This window comes from Ambystoma mexicanum, chromosome 9 (genome assembly GCF_040938575.1).
Source record: "Ambystoma mexicanum isolate Mex_15411 chromosome 9, UKY_AmexF1_1, whole genome shotgun sequence".
Lineage (NCBI taxonomy): Eukaryota > Metazoa > Chordata > Amphibia > Caudata > Ambystomatidae > Ambystoma > Ambystoma mexicanum.
In genome coordinates, this window is record NC_090931.1 from 561,486,542 (window position 1) to 561,502,102 (window position 15,561).

At 47.7% G+C, this 15,561-nt stretch overlaps 15 non-coding genes across 15 annotated transcripts; all 15 read left to right on the forward strand.

Moving 5' to 3' along the window:
- The first annotated feature begins 82 nt into the window (after positions 1 to 82).
- LOC138490912 (small nucleolar RNA U3) lies at positions 83 to 300 on the forward strand. The gene has a single exon (XR_011275799.1). It is a non-coding gene; the product is annotated as a small nucleolar RNA U3 (small nucleolar RNA).
- Positions 301 to 1,135: 835 nt separating this feature from the next.
- On the forward strand, positions 1,136 to 1,353 carry LOC138490766 (small nucleolar RNA U3). The gene has a single exon (XR_011275669.1). It is a non-coding gene; the product is annotated as a small nucleolar RNA U3 (small nucleolar RNA).
- An 835-nt stretch (positions 1,354 to 2,188) lies between these two features.
- On the forward strand, positions 2,189 to 2,406 carry LOC138490913 (small nucleolar RNA U3). Its single transcript, XR_011275800.1, has one exon. It is a non-coding gene; the product is annotated as a small nucleolar RNA U3 (small nucleolar RNA).
- Positions 2,407 to 3,208: 802 nt separating this feature from the next.
- LOC138490914 (small nucleolar RNA U3) lies at positions 3,209 to 3,426 on the forward strand. The gene has a single exon (XR_011275801.1). It is a non-coding gene; the product is annotated as a small nucleolar RNA U3 (small nucleolar RNA).
- An 835-nt stretch (positions 3,427 to 4,261) lies between these two features.
- Positions 4,262 to 4,479, forward strand: LOC138490915 (small nucleolar RNA U3). Its single transcript, XR_011275802.1, has one exon. It is a non-coding gene; the product is annotated as a small nucleolar RNA U3 (small nucleolar RNA).
- Positions 4,480 to 5,303: 824 nt separating this feature from the next.
- LOC138490916 (small nucleolar RNA U3) lies at positions 5,304 to 5,521 on the forward strand. The gene has a single exon (XR_011275803.1). It is a non-coding gene; the product is annotated as a small nucleolar RNA U3 (small nucleolar RNA).
- Positions 5,522 to 6,356: 835 nt separating this feature from the next.
- On the forward strand, positions 6,357 to 6,574 carry LOC138490917 (small nucleolar RNA U3). Its single transcript, XR_011275804.1, has one exon. It is a non-coding gene; the product is annotated as a small nucleolar RNA U3 (small nucleolar RNA).
- An 823-nt stretch (positions 6,575 to 7,397) lies between these two features.
- Positions 7,398 to 7,615, forward strand: LOC138490918 (small nucleolar RNA U3). The gene has a single exon (XR_011275805.1). It is a non-coding gene; the product is annotated as a small nucleolar RNA U3 (small nucleolar RNA).
- An 824-nt stretch (positions 7,616 to 8,439) lies between these two features.
- Positions 8,440 to 8,657, forward strand: LOC138490919 (small nucleolar RNA U3). The gene has a single exon (XR_011275806.1). It is a non-coding gene; the product is annotated as a small nucleolar RNA U3 (small nucleolar RNA).
- Positions 8,658 to 9,492: 835 nt separating this feature from the next.
- On the forward strand, positions 9,493 to 9,710 carry LOC138490921 (small nucleolar RNA U3). Its single transcript, XR_011275808.1, has one exon. It is a non-coding gene; the product is annotated as a small nucleolar RNA U3 (small nucleolar RNA).
- An 824-nt stretch (positions 9,711 to 10,534) lies between these two features.
- Positions 10,535 to 10,752, forward strand: LOC138490923 (small nucleolar RNA U3). The gene has a single exon (XR_011275809.1). It is a non-coding gene; the product is annotated as a small nucleolar RNA U3 (small nucleolar RNA).
- Positions 10,753 to 11,587: 835 nt separating this feature from the next.
- LOC138490924 (small nucleolar RNA U3) lies at positions 11,588 to 11,805 on the forward strand. The gene has a single exon (XR_011275810.1). It is a non-coding gene; the product is annotated as a small nucleolar RNA U3 (small nucleolar RNA).
- Positions 11,806 to 12,629: 824 nt separating this feature from the next.
- Positions 12,630 to 12,847, forward strand: LOC138490925 (small nucleolar RNA U3). The gene has a single exon (XR_011275811.1). It is a non-coding gene; the product is annotated as a small nucleolar RNA U3 (small nucleolar RNA).
- An 835-nt stretch (positions 12,848 to 13,682) lies between these two features.
- Positions 13,683 to 13,900, forward strand: LOC138490926 (small nucleolar RNA U3). Its single transcript, XR_011275812.1, has one exon. It is a non-coding gene; the product is annotated as a small nucleolar RNA U3 (small nucleolar RNA).
- Positions 13,901 to 14,723: 823 nt separating this feature from the next.
- Positions 14,724 to 14,941, forward strand: LOC138490927 (small nucleolar RNA U3). Its single transcript, XR_011275813.1, has one exon. It is a non-coding gene; the product is annotated as a small nucleolar RNA U3 (small nucleolar RNA).
- The last annotated feature ends 620 nt before the right edge of the window (positions 14,942 to 15,561 follow it).

Genomic DNA, 15,561 nt, shown 5'->3' on the forward strand with positions numbered 1-15,561 from the left:
TTTGGGACGATAGACGCTTTCCCACCCTAAGTGAGATGGGTGGCAGCTTCTTCCACCTGCCTGGGCTGCCCTTTGTGCTATTAAGACTATACTTTCAGGGATCATTTCTATAGTTCTTAACTGAGGAAATGTGTTCGAAAGTGTCTGGTCTTCGCTAACCACGAGGAAGAGTTGAAGTGTTCTCTTCTGAGCGTGAAGCAAGTGGACAGTGTTGCATTTATGCAGCTGCTGTCTGCTATTGATGACCGTTCCTCTCTCCCTTTCAGGAGGGTTGGAGGAAGGGAACACAAACTGAGTGGTTAGCTGCTTATTATTCTGGTGAAAAATAGAGACAGCTCCCCTGTTCTTAGGGTTGCTTGGTGTCTGTGCTGTCGATTATGTGGGTTCTGATTTGTTAGCTGTGCAAATCTCCACATGGACCAAACACCTTGCGTCGCCCCGGTAAACACAATTGGCCGTGGGCCCTTTTGTGCGCTGCCCTGGGGGACCCAAGCGACAAGTTCCGGCTGTTGCATGCTGGCCTACTTCCATTTCACAAAGGTTAAGCCATTCTGATTTGCCACTGTTTTCCATCTGGCGCAATCCTCGTGCTTCTGTGAAAACAACACTGTACTGCCCCTTTGGGGGATTTGAATCTGCCTATTCAGCTGGGTACTTTTCAGGTCCGACTCAAATGCTTGTCTGGCCAATGCGCGCAATACCCTTCCATCACATGCATTACGTTCTCATAAAAGTCACACCGCCATTGTTCACGTTGCCTCCCACTTATGCTTGCTCGAATTCCACTGCAAAGCTTCCCAGATATTGAATAACACTCATTGCCATCGTAATATGGCCACTCTGTTTACTGAGGCCAGCCTTGGCTGGGCCATGGGAGCCCCTTGTCTCTGTCATCCACACTGACGAATTTTATTGGCTGCTGGTCTTCAATATGTAAATTTACAAAGTACAGGCATTTTTGTCATCTTTTGCCAACGCTATGGATAGGAAATGTTTTCTATGGTGTTGCGGGAAAGGTTTTCCTATGCAGAAATGGAGGGGCTTTTTGTTGCCTTTGGGACGATAGACGCTTTCCCACCCTAAGTGAGATGGGTGGCAGCTTCTTCCACCTGCCTGGGCTGCCCTTTGTGCTATTAAGACTATACTTTCAGGGATCATTTCTATAGTTCTTAACTGAGGAAATGTGTTCGAAAGTGTCTGGACTTCGCTAACCACGAGGAAGAGTTGAAGTGTTCTCTTCTGAGCGTGAAGCAAGTGGACAGTGTTGCATTTATGCAGCTGCTGTCTGCTATTGATGACCGTTCCTCTCTCCCTTTCAGGAGGGTTGGAGGAAGGGAACACAAACTGAGTGGTTAGCTGCTTATTATTCTGGTGAAAAATAGAGACAGCTCCCCTGTTTTTAGGGTTGCTTGGTGTCTGTGCTGTCGATTATGTGGGTTCTGATTTGTTAGCTGTGCAAATCTCCACATGGACCAAACACCTTGCGTCGCCCCGGTAAACACAATTGGCCGTGGGCCCTTTTGTGCGCTGCCCTGGGGGACCCAAGCGACAAGTTCCGGCTGTTGCATGCTGGCCTACTTCCATTTCACAAAGGTTAAGCCATTCTGATTTGCCACTGTTTTCCATCTGGCGCAATCCTCGTGCTTCTGTGAAAACAACACTGTACTGCCCCTTTGGGGGATTTGAATCTGCCTATTCAGCTGGGTACTTTTCAGGTCCGACTCAAATGCTTGTCTGGCCAATGCGCGCAATACCCTTCCATCACATGCATTACGTTCTCATAAAAGTCACACCGCCATTGTTCACGTTGCCTCCCACTTATGCTTGCTCGAATTCCACTGCAAAGCTTCCCAGATATTGAATAACACTCATTGCCATTGTAATATGGCCACTCTGTTTACTGAGGCCAGCCTTGGCTGGGCCATGGGAGCCCCTTGTCTCTGTCATCCACACTGACGAATTTTATTGGCTGCTGGTCTTCAATATGTAAATTTACAAAGTACAGGCATTTTTGTCATCTTTTGCCAACGCTATGGAAAGGAAAGGTTTTCTATGGGGTTGCGGGAAAGGTTTTCCTATGCAGAAATGGGGGGGCTTTTTGTTGCCTTTGGGACGATAGATGCTTTCCCACCCTAAGTGAGATGGGTGGCAGCTTCTTCCACCTGCCTGGGCTGCCCTTTTTGCTATTAAGACTATACTTTCAGGGATCATTTCTATAGTTCTTAACTGAGGAAATGTGTTCGAAAGTGTCTGGTCTTCGCTAACCACGAGGAAGAGTTGAAGTGTTCTCTTCTGAGCGTGAAGCAAGTGGACAGTGTTGCATTTATGCAGCTGCTGTCTGCTATTGATGACCGTTCCTCTCTCCCTTTCAGGAGGGTTGGAGGAAGGGAACACAAACTGAGTGGTTAGCTGCTTATTATTCTGGTGAAAAATAGAGACAGCTCCCCTGTTCTTAGGGTTGCTTGGTGTCTGTGCTGTCGATTATGTGGGTTCTGATTTGTTAGCTGTGCAAATCTCCACATGGACCAAACACCTTGCGTCGCCCCGGTAAACACAATTGCCGTGGGCCCTTTTGTGCGCTGCCCTGGGGGACCCAAGCGACAAGTTCCGGCTGTTGCATGCTGGCCTACTTCCATTTCACAAAGGTTAAGCCATTCTGATTTGCCACTGTTTTTCATCTGGCGCAATCCTCGTGCTTCTGTGAAAACAACACTATTCAGCTGGGTACTTTTCAGGTCCGACTCAAATGCTTGTCTGGCCAATGCGCGCAATACCCTTCCATCACATGCATTACGTTCTCATAAAAGTCACACCGCCATTGTTCACGTTGCCTCCCACTTATGCTTGCTCGAATTCCACTGCAAAGCTTCCCAGATATTGAATAACACTCATTGCCATCGTAATATGGCCACTCTGTTTACTGAGGCCAGCCTTGGCTGGGCCATGGGAGCCCCTTGTCTCTGTCATCCACACTGACGAATTTTATTGGCTGCTGGTCTTCAATATGTAAATTTACAAAGTACAGGCATTTTTGTCATCTTTTGCCAACGCTATGGATAGGAAATGTTTTCTATGGTGTTGCGGGAAAGGTTTTCCTATGCAGAAATGGAGGGGCTTTTTGTTGCCTTTGGGACGATAGACGCTTTCCCACCCTAAGTGAGATGGGTGGCAGCTTCTTCCACCTGCCTGGGCTGCCCTTTGTGCTATTAAGACTATACTTTCAGGGATCATTTCTATAGTTCTTAACTGAGGAAATGTGTTCGAAAGTGTCTGGTCTTCGCTAACCACGAGGAAGAGTTGAAGTGTTCTCTTCTGAGCGTGAAGCAAGTGGACAGTGTTGCATTTATGCAGCTGCTGTCTGCTATTGATGACCGTTCCTCTCTCCCTTTCAGGAGGGTTGGAGGAAGGGAACACAAACTGAGTGGTTAGCTGCTTATTATTCTGGTGAAAAATAGAGACAGCTCCCCTGTTTTTAGGGTTGCTTGGTGTCTGTGCTGTCGATTATGTGGGTTCTGATTTGTTAGCTGTGCAAATCTCCACATGGACCAAACACCTTGCGTCGCCCCGGTAAACACAATTGGCCGTGGGCCCTTTTGTGCGCTGCCCTGGGGGACCCAAGCGACAAGTTCCGGCTGTTGCATGCTGGCCTACTTCCATTTCACAAAGGTTAAGCCATTCTGATTTGCCACTGTTTTCCATCTGGCGCAATCCTCGTGCTTCTGTGAAAACAACACTGTACTGCCCCTTTGGGGGATTTGAATCTGCCTATTCAGCTGGGTACTTTTCAGGTCCGACTCAAATGCTTGTCTGGCCAATGCGCGCAATACCCTTCCATCACATGCATTACGTTCTCATAAAAGTCACACCGCCATTGTTCACGTTGCCTCCCACTTATGCTTGCTCGAATTCCACTGCAAAGCTTCCCAGATATTGAATAACACTCATTGCCATCGTAATATGGCCACTCTGTTTACTGAGGCCAGCCTTGGCTGGGCCATGGGAGCCCCTTGTCTCTGTCATCCACACTGACGAATTTTATTGGCTGCTGGTCTTCAATATGTAAATTTACAAAGTACAGGCATTTTTGTCATCTTTTGCCAACGCTATGGATAGGAAATGTTTTCTATGGTGTTGCGGGAAAGGTTTTCCTATGCAGAAATGGAGGGGCTTTTTGTTGCCTTTGGGACGATAGACGCTTTCCCACCCTAAGTGAGATGGGTGGCAGCTTCTTCCACCTGCCTGGGCTGCCCTTTTTGCTATTAAGACTATACTTTCAGGGATCATTTCTATAGTTCTTAACTGAGGAAATGTGTTCGAAAGTGTCTGGTCTTCGCTAACCACGAGGAAGAGTTGAAGTGTTCTCTTCTGAGCGTGAAGCAAGTGGACAGTGTTGCATTTATGCAGCTGCTGTCTGCTATTGATGACCGTTCCTCTCTCCCTTTCAGGAGGGTTGGAGGAAGGGAACACAAACTGAGTGGTTAGCTGCTTATTATTCTGGTGAAAAATAGAGACAGCTCCCCTGTTCTTAGGGTTGCTTGGTGTCTGTGCTGTCGATTATGTGGGTTCTGATTTGTTAGCTGTGCAAATCTCCACATGGACCAAACACCTTGCGTCGCCCCGGTAAACACAATTGGCCGTGGGCCCTTTTGTGCGCTGCCCTGGGGGACCCAAGCGACAAGTTCCGGCTGTTGCATGCTGGCCTACTTCCATTTCACAAAGGTTAAGCCATTCTGATTTGCCACTGTTTTTCATCTGGCGCAATCCTCGTGCTTCTGTGAAAACAACACTGTACTGCCTTTGAATCTGCCTATTCAGCTGGGTACTTTTCAGGTCCGACTCAAATGCTTGTCTGGCCAATGCGCGCAATACCCTTCCATCACATGCATTACGTTCTCATAAAAGTCACACCGCCATTGTTCACGTTGCCTCCCACTTATGCTTGCTCGAATTCCACTGCAAAGCTTCCCAGATATTGAATAACACTCATTGCCATCGTAATATGGCCACTCTGTTTACTGAGGCCAGCCTTGGCTGGGCCATGGGAGCCCCTTGTCTCTGTCATCCACACTGACGAATTTTATTGGCTGCTGGTCTTCAATATGTAAATTTACAAAGTACAGGCATTTTTGTCATCTTTTGCCAACGCTATGGATAGGAAATGTTTTCTATGGTGTTGCGGGAAAGGTTTTCCTATGCAGAAATGGAGGGGCTTTTTGTTGCCTTTGGGACGATAGACGCTTTCCCACCCTAAGTGAGATGGGTGGCAGCTTCTTCCACCTGCCTGGGCTGCCCTTTGTGCTATTAAGACTATACTTTCAGGGATCATTTCTATAGTTCTTAACTGAGGAAATGTGTTCGAAAGTGTCTGGTCTTCGCTAACCACGAGGAAGAGTTGAAGTGTTCTCTTCTGAGCGTGAAGCAAGTGGACAGTGTTGCATTTATGCAGCTGCTGTCTGCTATTGATGACCGTTCCTCTCTCCCTTTCAGGAGGGTTGGAGGAAGGGAACACAAACTGAGTGGTTAGCTGCTTATTATTCTGGTGAAAAATAGAGACAGCTCCCCTGTTCTTAGGGTTGCTTGGTGTCTGTGCTGTCGATTATGTGGGTTCTGATTTGTTAGCTGTGCAAATCTCCACATGGACCAAACACCTTGCGTCGCCCCGGTAAACACAATTGGCCGTGGGCCCTTTTGTGCGCTGCCCTGGGGGACCCAAGCGACAAGTTCCGGCTGTTGCATGCTGGCCTACTTCCATTTCACAAAGGTTAAGCCATTCTGATTTGCCACTGTTTTCCATCTGGCGCAATCCTCGTGCTTCTGTGAAAACAACACTGTACTGCCCCTTTGGGGGATTTGAATCTGCCTATTCAGCTGGGTACTTTTCAGGTCCGACTCAAATGCTTGTCTGGCCAATGCGCGCAATACCCTTCCATCACATGCATTACGTTCTCATAAAAGTCACACCGCCATTGTTCACGTTGCCTCCCACTTATGCTTGCTCGAATTCCACTGCAAAGCTTCCCAGATATTGAATAACACTCATTGCCATCGTAATATGGCCACTCTGTTTACTGAGGCCAGCCTTGGCTGGGCCATGGGAGCCCCTTGTCTCTGTCATCCACACTGACGAATTTTATTGGCTGCTGGTCTTCAATATGTAAATTTACAAAGTACAGGCATTTTTGTCATCTTTTGCCAACGCTATGGATAGGAAATGTTTTCTATGGTGTTGCGGGAAAGGTTTTCCTATGCAGAAATGGAGGGGCTTTTTGTTGCCTTTGGGACGATAGACGCTTTCCCACCCTAAGTGAGATGGGTGGCAGCTTCTTCCACCTGCCTGGGCTGCCCTTTGTGCTATTAAGACTATACTTTCAGGGATCATTTCTATAGTTCTTAACTGAGGAAATGTGTTCGAAAGTGTCTGGTCTTCGCTAACCACGAGGAAGAGTTGAAGTGTTCTCTTCTGAGCGTGAAGCAAGTGGACAGTGTTGCATTTATGCAGCTGCTGTCTGCTATTGATGACCGTTCCTCTCTCCCTTTCAGGAGGGTTGGAGGAAGGGAACACAAACTGAGTGGTTAGCTGCTTATTATTCTGGTGAAAAATAGAGACAGCTCCCCTGTTCTTAGGGTTGCTTGGTGTCTGTGCTGTCGATTATGTGGGTTCTGATTTGTTAGCTGTGCAAATCTCCACATGGACCAAACACCTTGCGTCGCCCCGGTAAACACAATTGCCGTGGGCCCTTTTGTGCGCTGCCCTGGGGGACCCAAGCGACAAGTTCCGGCTGTTGCATGCTGGCCTACTTCCATTTCACAAAGGTTAAGCCATTCTGATTTGCCACTGTTTTTCATCTGGCGCAATCCTCGTGCTTCTGTGAAAACAACACTGTACTGCCTTTGAATCTGCCTATTCAGCTGGGTACTTTTCAGGTCCGACTCAAATGCTTGTCTGGCCAATGCGCGCAATACCCTTCCATCACATGCATTACGTTCTCATAAAAGTCACACCGCCATTGTTCACGTTGCCTCCCACTTATGCTTGCTCGAATTCCACTGCAAAGCTTCCCAGATATTGAATAACACTCATTGCCATCGTAATATGGCCACTCTGTTTACTGAGGCCAGCCTTGGCTGGGCCATGGGAGCCCCTTGTCTCTGTCATCCACACTGACGAATTTTATTGGCTGCTGGTCTTCAATATGTAAATTTACAAAGTACAGGCATTTTTGTCATCTTTTGCCAACGCTATGGATAGGAAATGTTTTCTATGGTGTTGCGGGAAAGGTTTTCCTATGCAGAAATGGAGGGGCTTTTTGTTGCCTTTGGGACGATAGACGCTTTCCCACCCTAAGTGAGATGGGTGGCAGCTTCTTCCACCTGCCTGGGCTGCCCTTTTTGCTATTAAGACTATACTTTCAGGGATCATTTCTATAGTTCTTAACTGAGGAAATGTGTTCGAAAGTGTCTGGTCTTCGCTAACCACGAGGAAGAGTTGAAGTGTTCTCTTCTGAGCGTGAAGCAAGTGGACAGTGTTGCATTTATGCAGCTGCTGTCTGCTATTGATGACCGTTCCTCTCTCCCTTTCAGGAGGGTTGGAGGAAGGGAACACAAACTGAGTGGTTAGCTGCTTATTATTCTGGTGAAAAATAGAGACAGCTCCCCTGTTCTTAGGGTTGCTTGGTGTCTGTGCTGTCGATTATGTGGGTTCTGATTTGTTAGCTGTGCAAATCTCCACATGGACCAAACACCTTGCGTCGCCCCGGTAAACACAATTGGCCGTGGGCCCTTTTGTGCGCTGCCCTGGGGGACCCAAGCGACAAGTTCCGGCTGTTGCATGCTGGCCTACTTCCATTTCACAAAGGTTAAGCCATTCTGATTTGCCACTGTTTTTCATCTGGCGCAATCCTCGTGCTTCTGTGAAAACAACACTGTACTGCCTTTGAATCTGCCTATTCAGCTGGGTACTTTTCAGGTCCGACTCAAATGCTTGTCTGGCCAATGCGCGCAATACCCTTCCATCACATGCATTACGTTCTCATAAAAGTCACACCGCCATTGTTCACGTTGCCTCCCACTTATGCTTGCTCGAATTCCACTGCAAAGCTTCCCAGATATTGAATAACACTCATTGCCATCGTAATATGGCCACTCTGTTTACTGAGGCCAGCCTTGGCTGGGCCATGGGAGCCCCTTGTCTCTGTCATCCACACTGACGAATTTTATTGGCTGCTGGTCTTCAATATGTAAATTTACAAAGTACAGGCATTTTTGTCATCTTTTGCCAACGCTATGGATAGGAAATGTTTTCTATGGTGTTGCGGGAAAGGTTTTCCTATGCAGAAATGGAGGGGCTTTTTGTTGCCTTTGGGACGATAGACGCTTTCCCACCCTAAGTGAGATGGGTGGCAGCTTCTTCCACCTGCCTGGGCTGCCCTTTGTGCTATTAAGACTATACTTTCAGGGATCATTTCTATAGTTCTTAACTGAGGAAATGTGTTCGAAAGTGTCTGGTCTTCGCTAACCACGAGGAAGAGTTGAAGTGTTCTCTTCTGAGCGTGAAGCAAGTGGACAGTGTTGCATTTATGCAGCTGCTGTCTGCTATTGATGACCGTTCCTCTCTCCCTTTCAGGAGGGTTGGAGGAAGGGAACACAAACTGAGTGGTTAGCTGCTTATTATTCTGGTGAAAAATAGAGACAGCTCCCCTGTTTTTAGGGTTGCTTGGTGTCTGTGCTGTCGATTATGTGGGTTCTGATTTGTTAGCTGTGCAAATCTCCACATGGACCAAACACCTTGCGTCGCCCCGGTAAACACAATTGGCCGTGGGCCCTTTTGTGCGCTGCCCTGGGGGACCCAAGCGACAAGTTCCGGCTGTTGCATGCTGGCCTACTTCCATTTCACAAAGGTTAAGCCATTCTGATTTGCCACTGTTTTCCATCTGGCGCAATCCTCGTGCTTCTGTGAAAACAACACTGTACTGCCCCTTTGGGGGATTTGAATCTGCCTATTCAGCTGGGTACTTTTCAGGTCCGACTCAAATGCTTGTCTGGCCAATGCGCGCAATACCCTTCCATCACATGCATTACGTTCTCATAAAAGTCACACCGCCATTGTTCACGTTGCCTCCCACTTATGCTTGCTCGAATTCCACTGCAAAGCTTCCCAGATATTGAATAACACTCATTGCCATCGTAATATGGCCACTCTGTTTACTGAGGCCAGCCTTGGCTGGGCCATGGGAGCCCCTTGTCTCTGTCATCCACACTGACAAATTTTATTGGCTGCTGGTCTTCAATATGTAAATTTACAAAGTACAGGCATTTTTGTCATCTTTTGCCAACGCTATGGAAAGGAAAGGTTTTCTATGGGGTTGCGGGAAAGGTTTTCCTATGCAGAAATGGGGGGGCTTTTTGTTGCCTTTGGGACGATAGATGCTTTCCCACCCTAAGTGAGATGGGTGGCAGCTTCTTCCACCTGCCTGGGCTGCCCTTTTTGCTATTAAGACTATACTTTCAGGGATCATTTCTATAGTTCTTAACTGAGGAAATGTGTTCGAAAGTGTCTGGTCTTCGCTAACCACGAGGAAGAGTTGAAGTGTTCTCTTCTGAGCGTGAAGCAAGTGGACAGTGTTGCATTTATGCAGCTGCTGTCTGCTATTGATGACCGTTCCTCTCTCCCTTTCAGGAGGGTTGGAGGAAGGGAACACAAACTGAGTGGTTAGCTGCTTATTATTCTGGTGAAAAATAGAGACAGCTCCCCTGTTCTTAGGGTTGCTTGGTGTCTGTGCTGTCGATTATGTGGGTTCTGATTTGTTAGCTGTGCAAATCTCCACATGGACCAAACACCTTGCGTCGCCCCGGTAAACACAATTGGCCGTGGGCCCTTTTGTGCGCTGCCCTGGGGGACCCAAGCGACAAGTTCCGGCTGTTGCATGCTGGCCTACTTCCATTTCACAAAGGTTAAGCCATTCTGATTTGCCACTGTTTTTCATCTGGCGCAATCCTCGTGCTTCTGTGAAAACAACACTGTACTGCCTTTGAATCTGCCTATTCAGCTGGGTACTTTTCAGGTCCGACTCAAATGCTTGTCTGGCCAATGCGCGCAATACCCTTCCATCACATGCATTACGTTCTCATAAAAGTCACACCGCCATTGTTCACGTTGCCTCCCACTTATGCTTGCTCGAATTCCACTGCAAAGCTTCCCAGATATTGAATAACACTCATTGCCATCGTAATATGGCCACTCTGTTTACTGAGGCCAGCCTTGGCTGGGCCATGGGAGCCCCTTGTCTCTGTCATCCACACTGACGAATTTTATTGGCTGCTGGTCTTCAATATGTAAATTTACAAAGTACAGGCATTTTTGTCATCTTTTGCCAACGCTATGGATAGGAAATGTTTTCTATGGTGTTGCGGGAAAGGTTTTCCTATGCAGAAATGGAGGGGCTTTTTGTTGCCTTTGGGACGATAGACGCTTTCCCACCCTAAGTGAGATGGGTGGCAGCTTCTTCCACCTGCCTGGGCTGCCCTTTGTGCTATTAAGACTATACTTTCAGGGATCATTTCTATAGTTCTTAACTGAGGAAATGTGTTCGAAAGTGTCTGGTCTTCGCTAACCACGAGGAAGAGTTGAAGTGTTCTCTTCTGAGCGTGAAGCAAGTGGACAGTGTTGCATTTATGCAGCTGCTGTCTGCTATTGATGACCGTTCCTCTCTCCCTTTCAGGAGGGTTGGAGGAAGGGAACACAAACTGAGTGGTTAGCTGCTTATTATTCTGGTGAAAAATAGAGACAGCTCCCCTGTTCTTAGGGTTGCTTGGTGTCTGTGCTGTCGATTATGTGGGTTCTGATTTGTTAGCTGTGCAAATCTCCACATGGACCAAACACCTTGCGTCGCCCCGGTAAACACAATTGGCCGTGGGCCCTTTTGTGCGCTGCCCTGGGGGACCCAAGCGACAAGTTCCGGCTGTTGCATGCTGGCCTACTTCCATTTCACAAAGGTTAAGCCATTCTGATTTGCCACTGTTTTCCATCTGGCGCAATCCTCGTGCTTCTGTGAAAACAACACTGTACTGCCCCTTTGGGGGATTTGAATCTGCCTATTCAGCTGGGTACTTTTCAGGTCCGACTCAAATGCTTGTCTGGCCAATGCGCGCAATACCCTTCCATCACATGCATTACGTTCTCATAAAAGTCACACCGCCATTGTTCACGTTGCCTCCCACTTATGCTTGCTCGAATTCCACTGCAAAGCTTCCCAGATATTGAATAACACTCATTGCCATCGTAATATGGCCACTCTGTTTACTGAGGCCAGCCTTGGCTGGGCCATGGGAGCCCCTTGTCTCTGTCATCCACACTGACGAATTTTATTGGCTGCTGGTCTTCAATATGTAAATTTACAAAGTACAGGCATTTTTGTCATCTTTTGCCAACGCTATGGATAGGAAATGTTTTCTATGGTGTTGCGGGAAAGGTTTTCCTATGCAGAAATGGAGGGGCTTTTTGTTGCCTTTGGGACGATAGACGCTTTCCCACCCTAAGTGAGATGGGTGGCAGCTTCTTCCACCTGCCTGGGCTGCCCTTTTTGCTATTAAGACTATACTTTCAGGGATCATTTCTATAGTTCTTAACTGAGGAAATGTGTTCGAAAGTGTCTGGTCTTCGCTAACCACGAGGAAGAGTTGAAGTGTTCTCTTCTGAGCGTGAAGCAAGTGGACAGTGTTGCATTTATGCAGCTGCTGTCTGCTATTGATGACCGTTCCTCTCTCCCTTTCAGGAGGGTTGGAGGAAGGGAACACAAACTGAGTGGTTAGCTGCTTATTATTCTGGTGAAAAATAGAGACAGCTCCCCTGTTCTTAGGGTTGCTTGGTGTCTGTGCTGTCGATTATGTGGGTTCTGATTTGTTAGCTGTGCAAATCTCCACATGGACCAAACACCTTGCGTCGCCCCGGTAAACACAATTGGCCGTGGGCCCTTTTGTGCGCTGCCCTGGGGGACCCAAGCGACAAGTTCCGGCTGTTGCATGCTGGCCTACTTCCATTTCACAAAGGTTAAGCCATTCTGATTTGCCACTGTTTTTCATCTGGCGCAATCCTCGTGCTTCTGTGAAAACAACACTGTACTGCCTTTGAATCTGCCTATTCAGCTGGGTACTTTTCAGGTCCGACTCAAATGCTTGTCTGGCCAATGCGCGCAATACCCTTCCATCACATGCATTACGTTCTCATAAAAGTCACACCGCCATTGTTCACGTTGCCTCCCACTTATGCTTGCTCGAATTCCACTGCAAAGCTTCCCAGATATTGAATAACACTCATTGCCATCGTAATATGGCCACTCTGTTTACTGAGGCCAGCCTTGGCTGGGCCATGGGAGCCCCTTGTCTCTGTCATCCACACTGACGAATTTTATTGGCTGCTGGTCTTCAATATGTAAATTTACAAAGTACAGGCATTTTTGTCATCTTTTGCCAACGCTATGGATAGGAAATGTTTTCTATGGTGTTGCGGGAAAGGTTTTCCTATGCAGAAATGGAGGGGCTTTTTGTTGCCTTTGGGACGATAGACGCTTTCCCACCCTAAGTGAGATGGGTGGCAGCTTCTTCCACCTGCCTGGGCTGCCCTTTGTGCTATTAAGACTATACTTTCAGGGATCATTTCTATAGTTCTTAACTGAGGAAATGTGTTCGAAAGTGTCTGGTCTTCGCTAACCACGAGGAAGAGTTGAAGTGTTCTCTTCTGAGCGTGAAGCAAGTGGACAGTGTTGCATTTATGCAGCTGCTGTCTGCTATTGATGACCGTTCCTCTCTCCCTTTCAGGAGGGTTGGAGGAAGGGAACACAAACTGAGTGGTTAGCTGCTTATTATTCTGGTGAAAAATAGAGACAGCTCCCCTGTTTTTAGGGTTGCTTGGTGTCTGTGCTGTCGATTATGTGGGTTCTGATTTGTTAGCTGTGCAAATCTCCACATGGACCAAACACCTTGCGTCGCCCCGGTAAACACAATTGGCCGTGGGCCCTTTTGTGCGCTGCCCTGGGGGACCCAAGCGACAAGTTCCGGCTGTTGCATGCTGGCCTACTTCCATTTCACAAAGGTTAAGCCATTCTGATTTGCCACTGTTTTCCATCTGGCGCAATCCTCGTGCTTCTGTGAAAACAACACTGTACTGCCCCTTTGGGGGATTTGAATCTGCCTATTCAGCTGGGTACTTTTCAGGTCCGACTCAAATGCTTGTCTGGCCAATGCGCGCAATACCCTTCCATCACATGCATTACGTTCTCATAAAAGTCACACCGCCATTGTTCACGTTGCCTCCCACTTATGCTTGCTCGAATTCCACTGCAAAGCTTCCCAGATATTGAATAACACTCATTGCCATCGTAATATGGCCACTCTGTTTACTGAGGCCAGCCTTGGCTGGGCCATGGGAGCCCCTTGTCTCTGTCATCCACACTGACGAATTTTATTGGCTGCTGGTCTTCAATATGTAAATTTACAAAGTACAGGCATTTTTGTCATCTTTTGCCAACGCTATGGAAAGGAAAGGTTTTCTATGGGGTTGCGGGAAAGGTTTTCCTATGCAGAAATGGGGGGGCTTTTTGTTGCCTTTGGGACGATAGATGCTTTCCCACCCTAAGTGAGATGGGTGGCAGCTTCTTCCACCTGCCTGGGCTGCCCTTTTTGCTATTAAGACTATACTTTCAGGGATCATTTCTATAGTTCTTAACTGAGGAAATGTGTTCGAAAGTGTCTGGTCTTCGCTAACCACGAGGAAGAGTTGAAGTGTTCTCTTCTGAGCGTGAAGCAAGTGGACAGTGTTGCATTTATGCAGCTGCTGTCTGCTATTGATGACCGTTCCTCTCTCCCTTTCAGGAGGGTTGGAGGAAGGGAACACAAACTGAGTGGTTAGCTGCTTATTATTCTGGTGAAAAATAGAGACAGCTCCCCTGTTCTTAGGGTTGCTTGGTGTCTGTGCTGTCGATTATGTGGGTTCTGATTTGTTAGCTGTGCAAATCTCCACATGGACCAAACACCTTGCGTCGCCCCGGTAAACACAATTGCCGTGGGCCCTTTTGTGCGCTGCCCTGGGGGACCCAAGCGACAAGTTCCGGCTGTTGCATGCTGGCCTACTTCCATTTCACAAAGGTTAAGCCATTCTGATTTGCCACTGTTTTTCATCTGGCGCAATCCTCGTGCTTCTGTGAAAACAACACTGTACTGCCTTTGAATCTGCCTATTCAGCTGGGTACTTTTCAGGTCCGACTCAAATGCTTGTCTGGCCAATGCGCGCAATACCCTTCCATCACATGCATTACGTTCTCATAAAAGTCACACCGCCATTGTTCACGTTGCCTCCCACTTATGCTTGCTCGAATTCCACTGCAAAGCTTCCCAGATATTGAATAACACTCATTGCCATCGTAATATGGCCACTCTGTTTACTGAGTCCAGCCTTGGCTGGGCCATGGGAGCCCCTTGTCTCTGTCATCCACACTGACGAATTTTATTGGCTGCTGGTCTTCAATATGTAAATTTACAAAGTACAGGCATTTTTGTCATCTTTTGCCAACGCTATGGATAGGAAATGTTTTCTATGGTGTTGCGGGAAAGGTTTTCCTATGCAGAAATGGAGGGGCTTTTTGTTGCCTTTGGGACGATAGACGCTTTCCCACCCTAAGTGAGATGGGTGGCAGCTTCTTCCACCTGCCTGGGCTGCCCTTTGTGCTATTAAGACTATACTTTCAGGGATCATTTCTATAGTTCTTAACTGAGGAAATGTGTTCGAAAGTGTCTGGTCTTCGCTAACCACGAGGAAGAGTTGAAGTGTTCTCTTCTGAGCGTGAAGCAAGTGGACAGTGTTGCATTTATGCAGCTGCTGTCTGCTATTGATGACCGTTCCTCTCTCCCTTTCAGGAGGGTTGGAGGAAGGGAACACAAACTGAGTGGTTAGCTGCTTATTATTCTGGTGAAAAATAGAGACAGCTCCCCTGTTTTTAGGGTTGCTTGGTGTCTGTGCTGTCGATTATGTGGGTTCTGATTTGTTAGCTGTGCAAATCTCCACATGGACCAAACACCTTGCGTCGCCCCGGTAAACACAATTGGCCGTGGGCCCTTTTGTGCGCTGCCCTGGGGGACCCAAGCGACAAGTTCCGGCTGTTGCATGCTGGCCTACTTCCATTTCACAAAGGTTAAGCCATTCTGATTTGCCACTGTTTTCCATCTGGCGCAATCCTCGTGCTTCTGTGAAAACAACACTGTACTGCCCCTTTGGGGGATTTGAATCTGCCTATTCAGCTGGGTACTTTTCAGGTCCGACTCAAATGCTTGTCTGGCCAATGCGCGCAATACCCTTCCATCACATGCATTACGTTCTCATAAAAGTCACACCGCCATTGTTCACGTTGCCTCCCACTTATGCTTGCTCGAATTCCACTGCAAAGCTTCCCAGATATTGAATAACACTCATTGCCATCGTAATATGGCCACTCTGTTTACTGAGGCCAGCCTTGGCTGGGCCATGGGAGCCCCTTGTCTCTGTCATCCACACTGACGAATTTTATTGGCTGC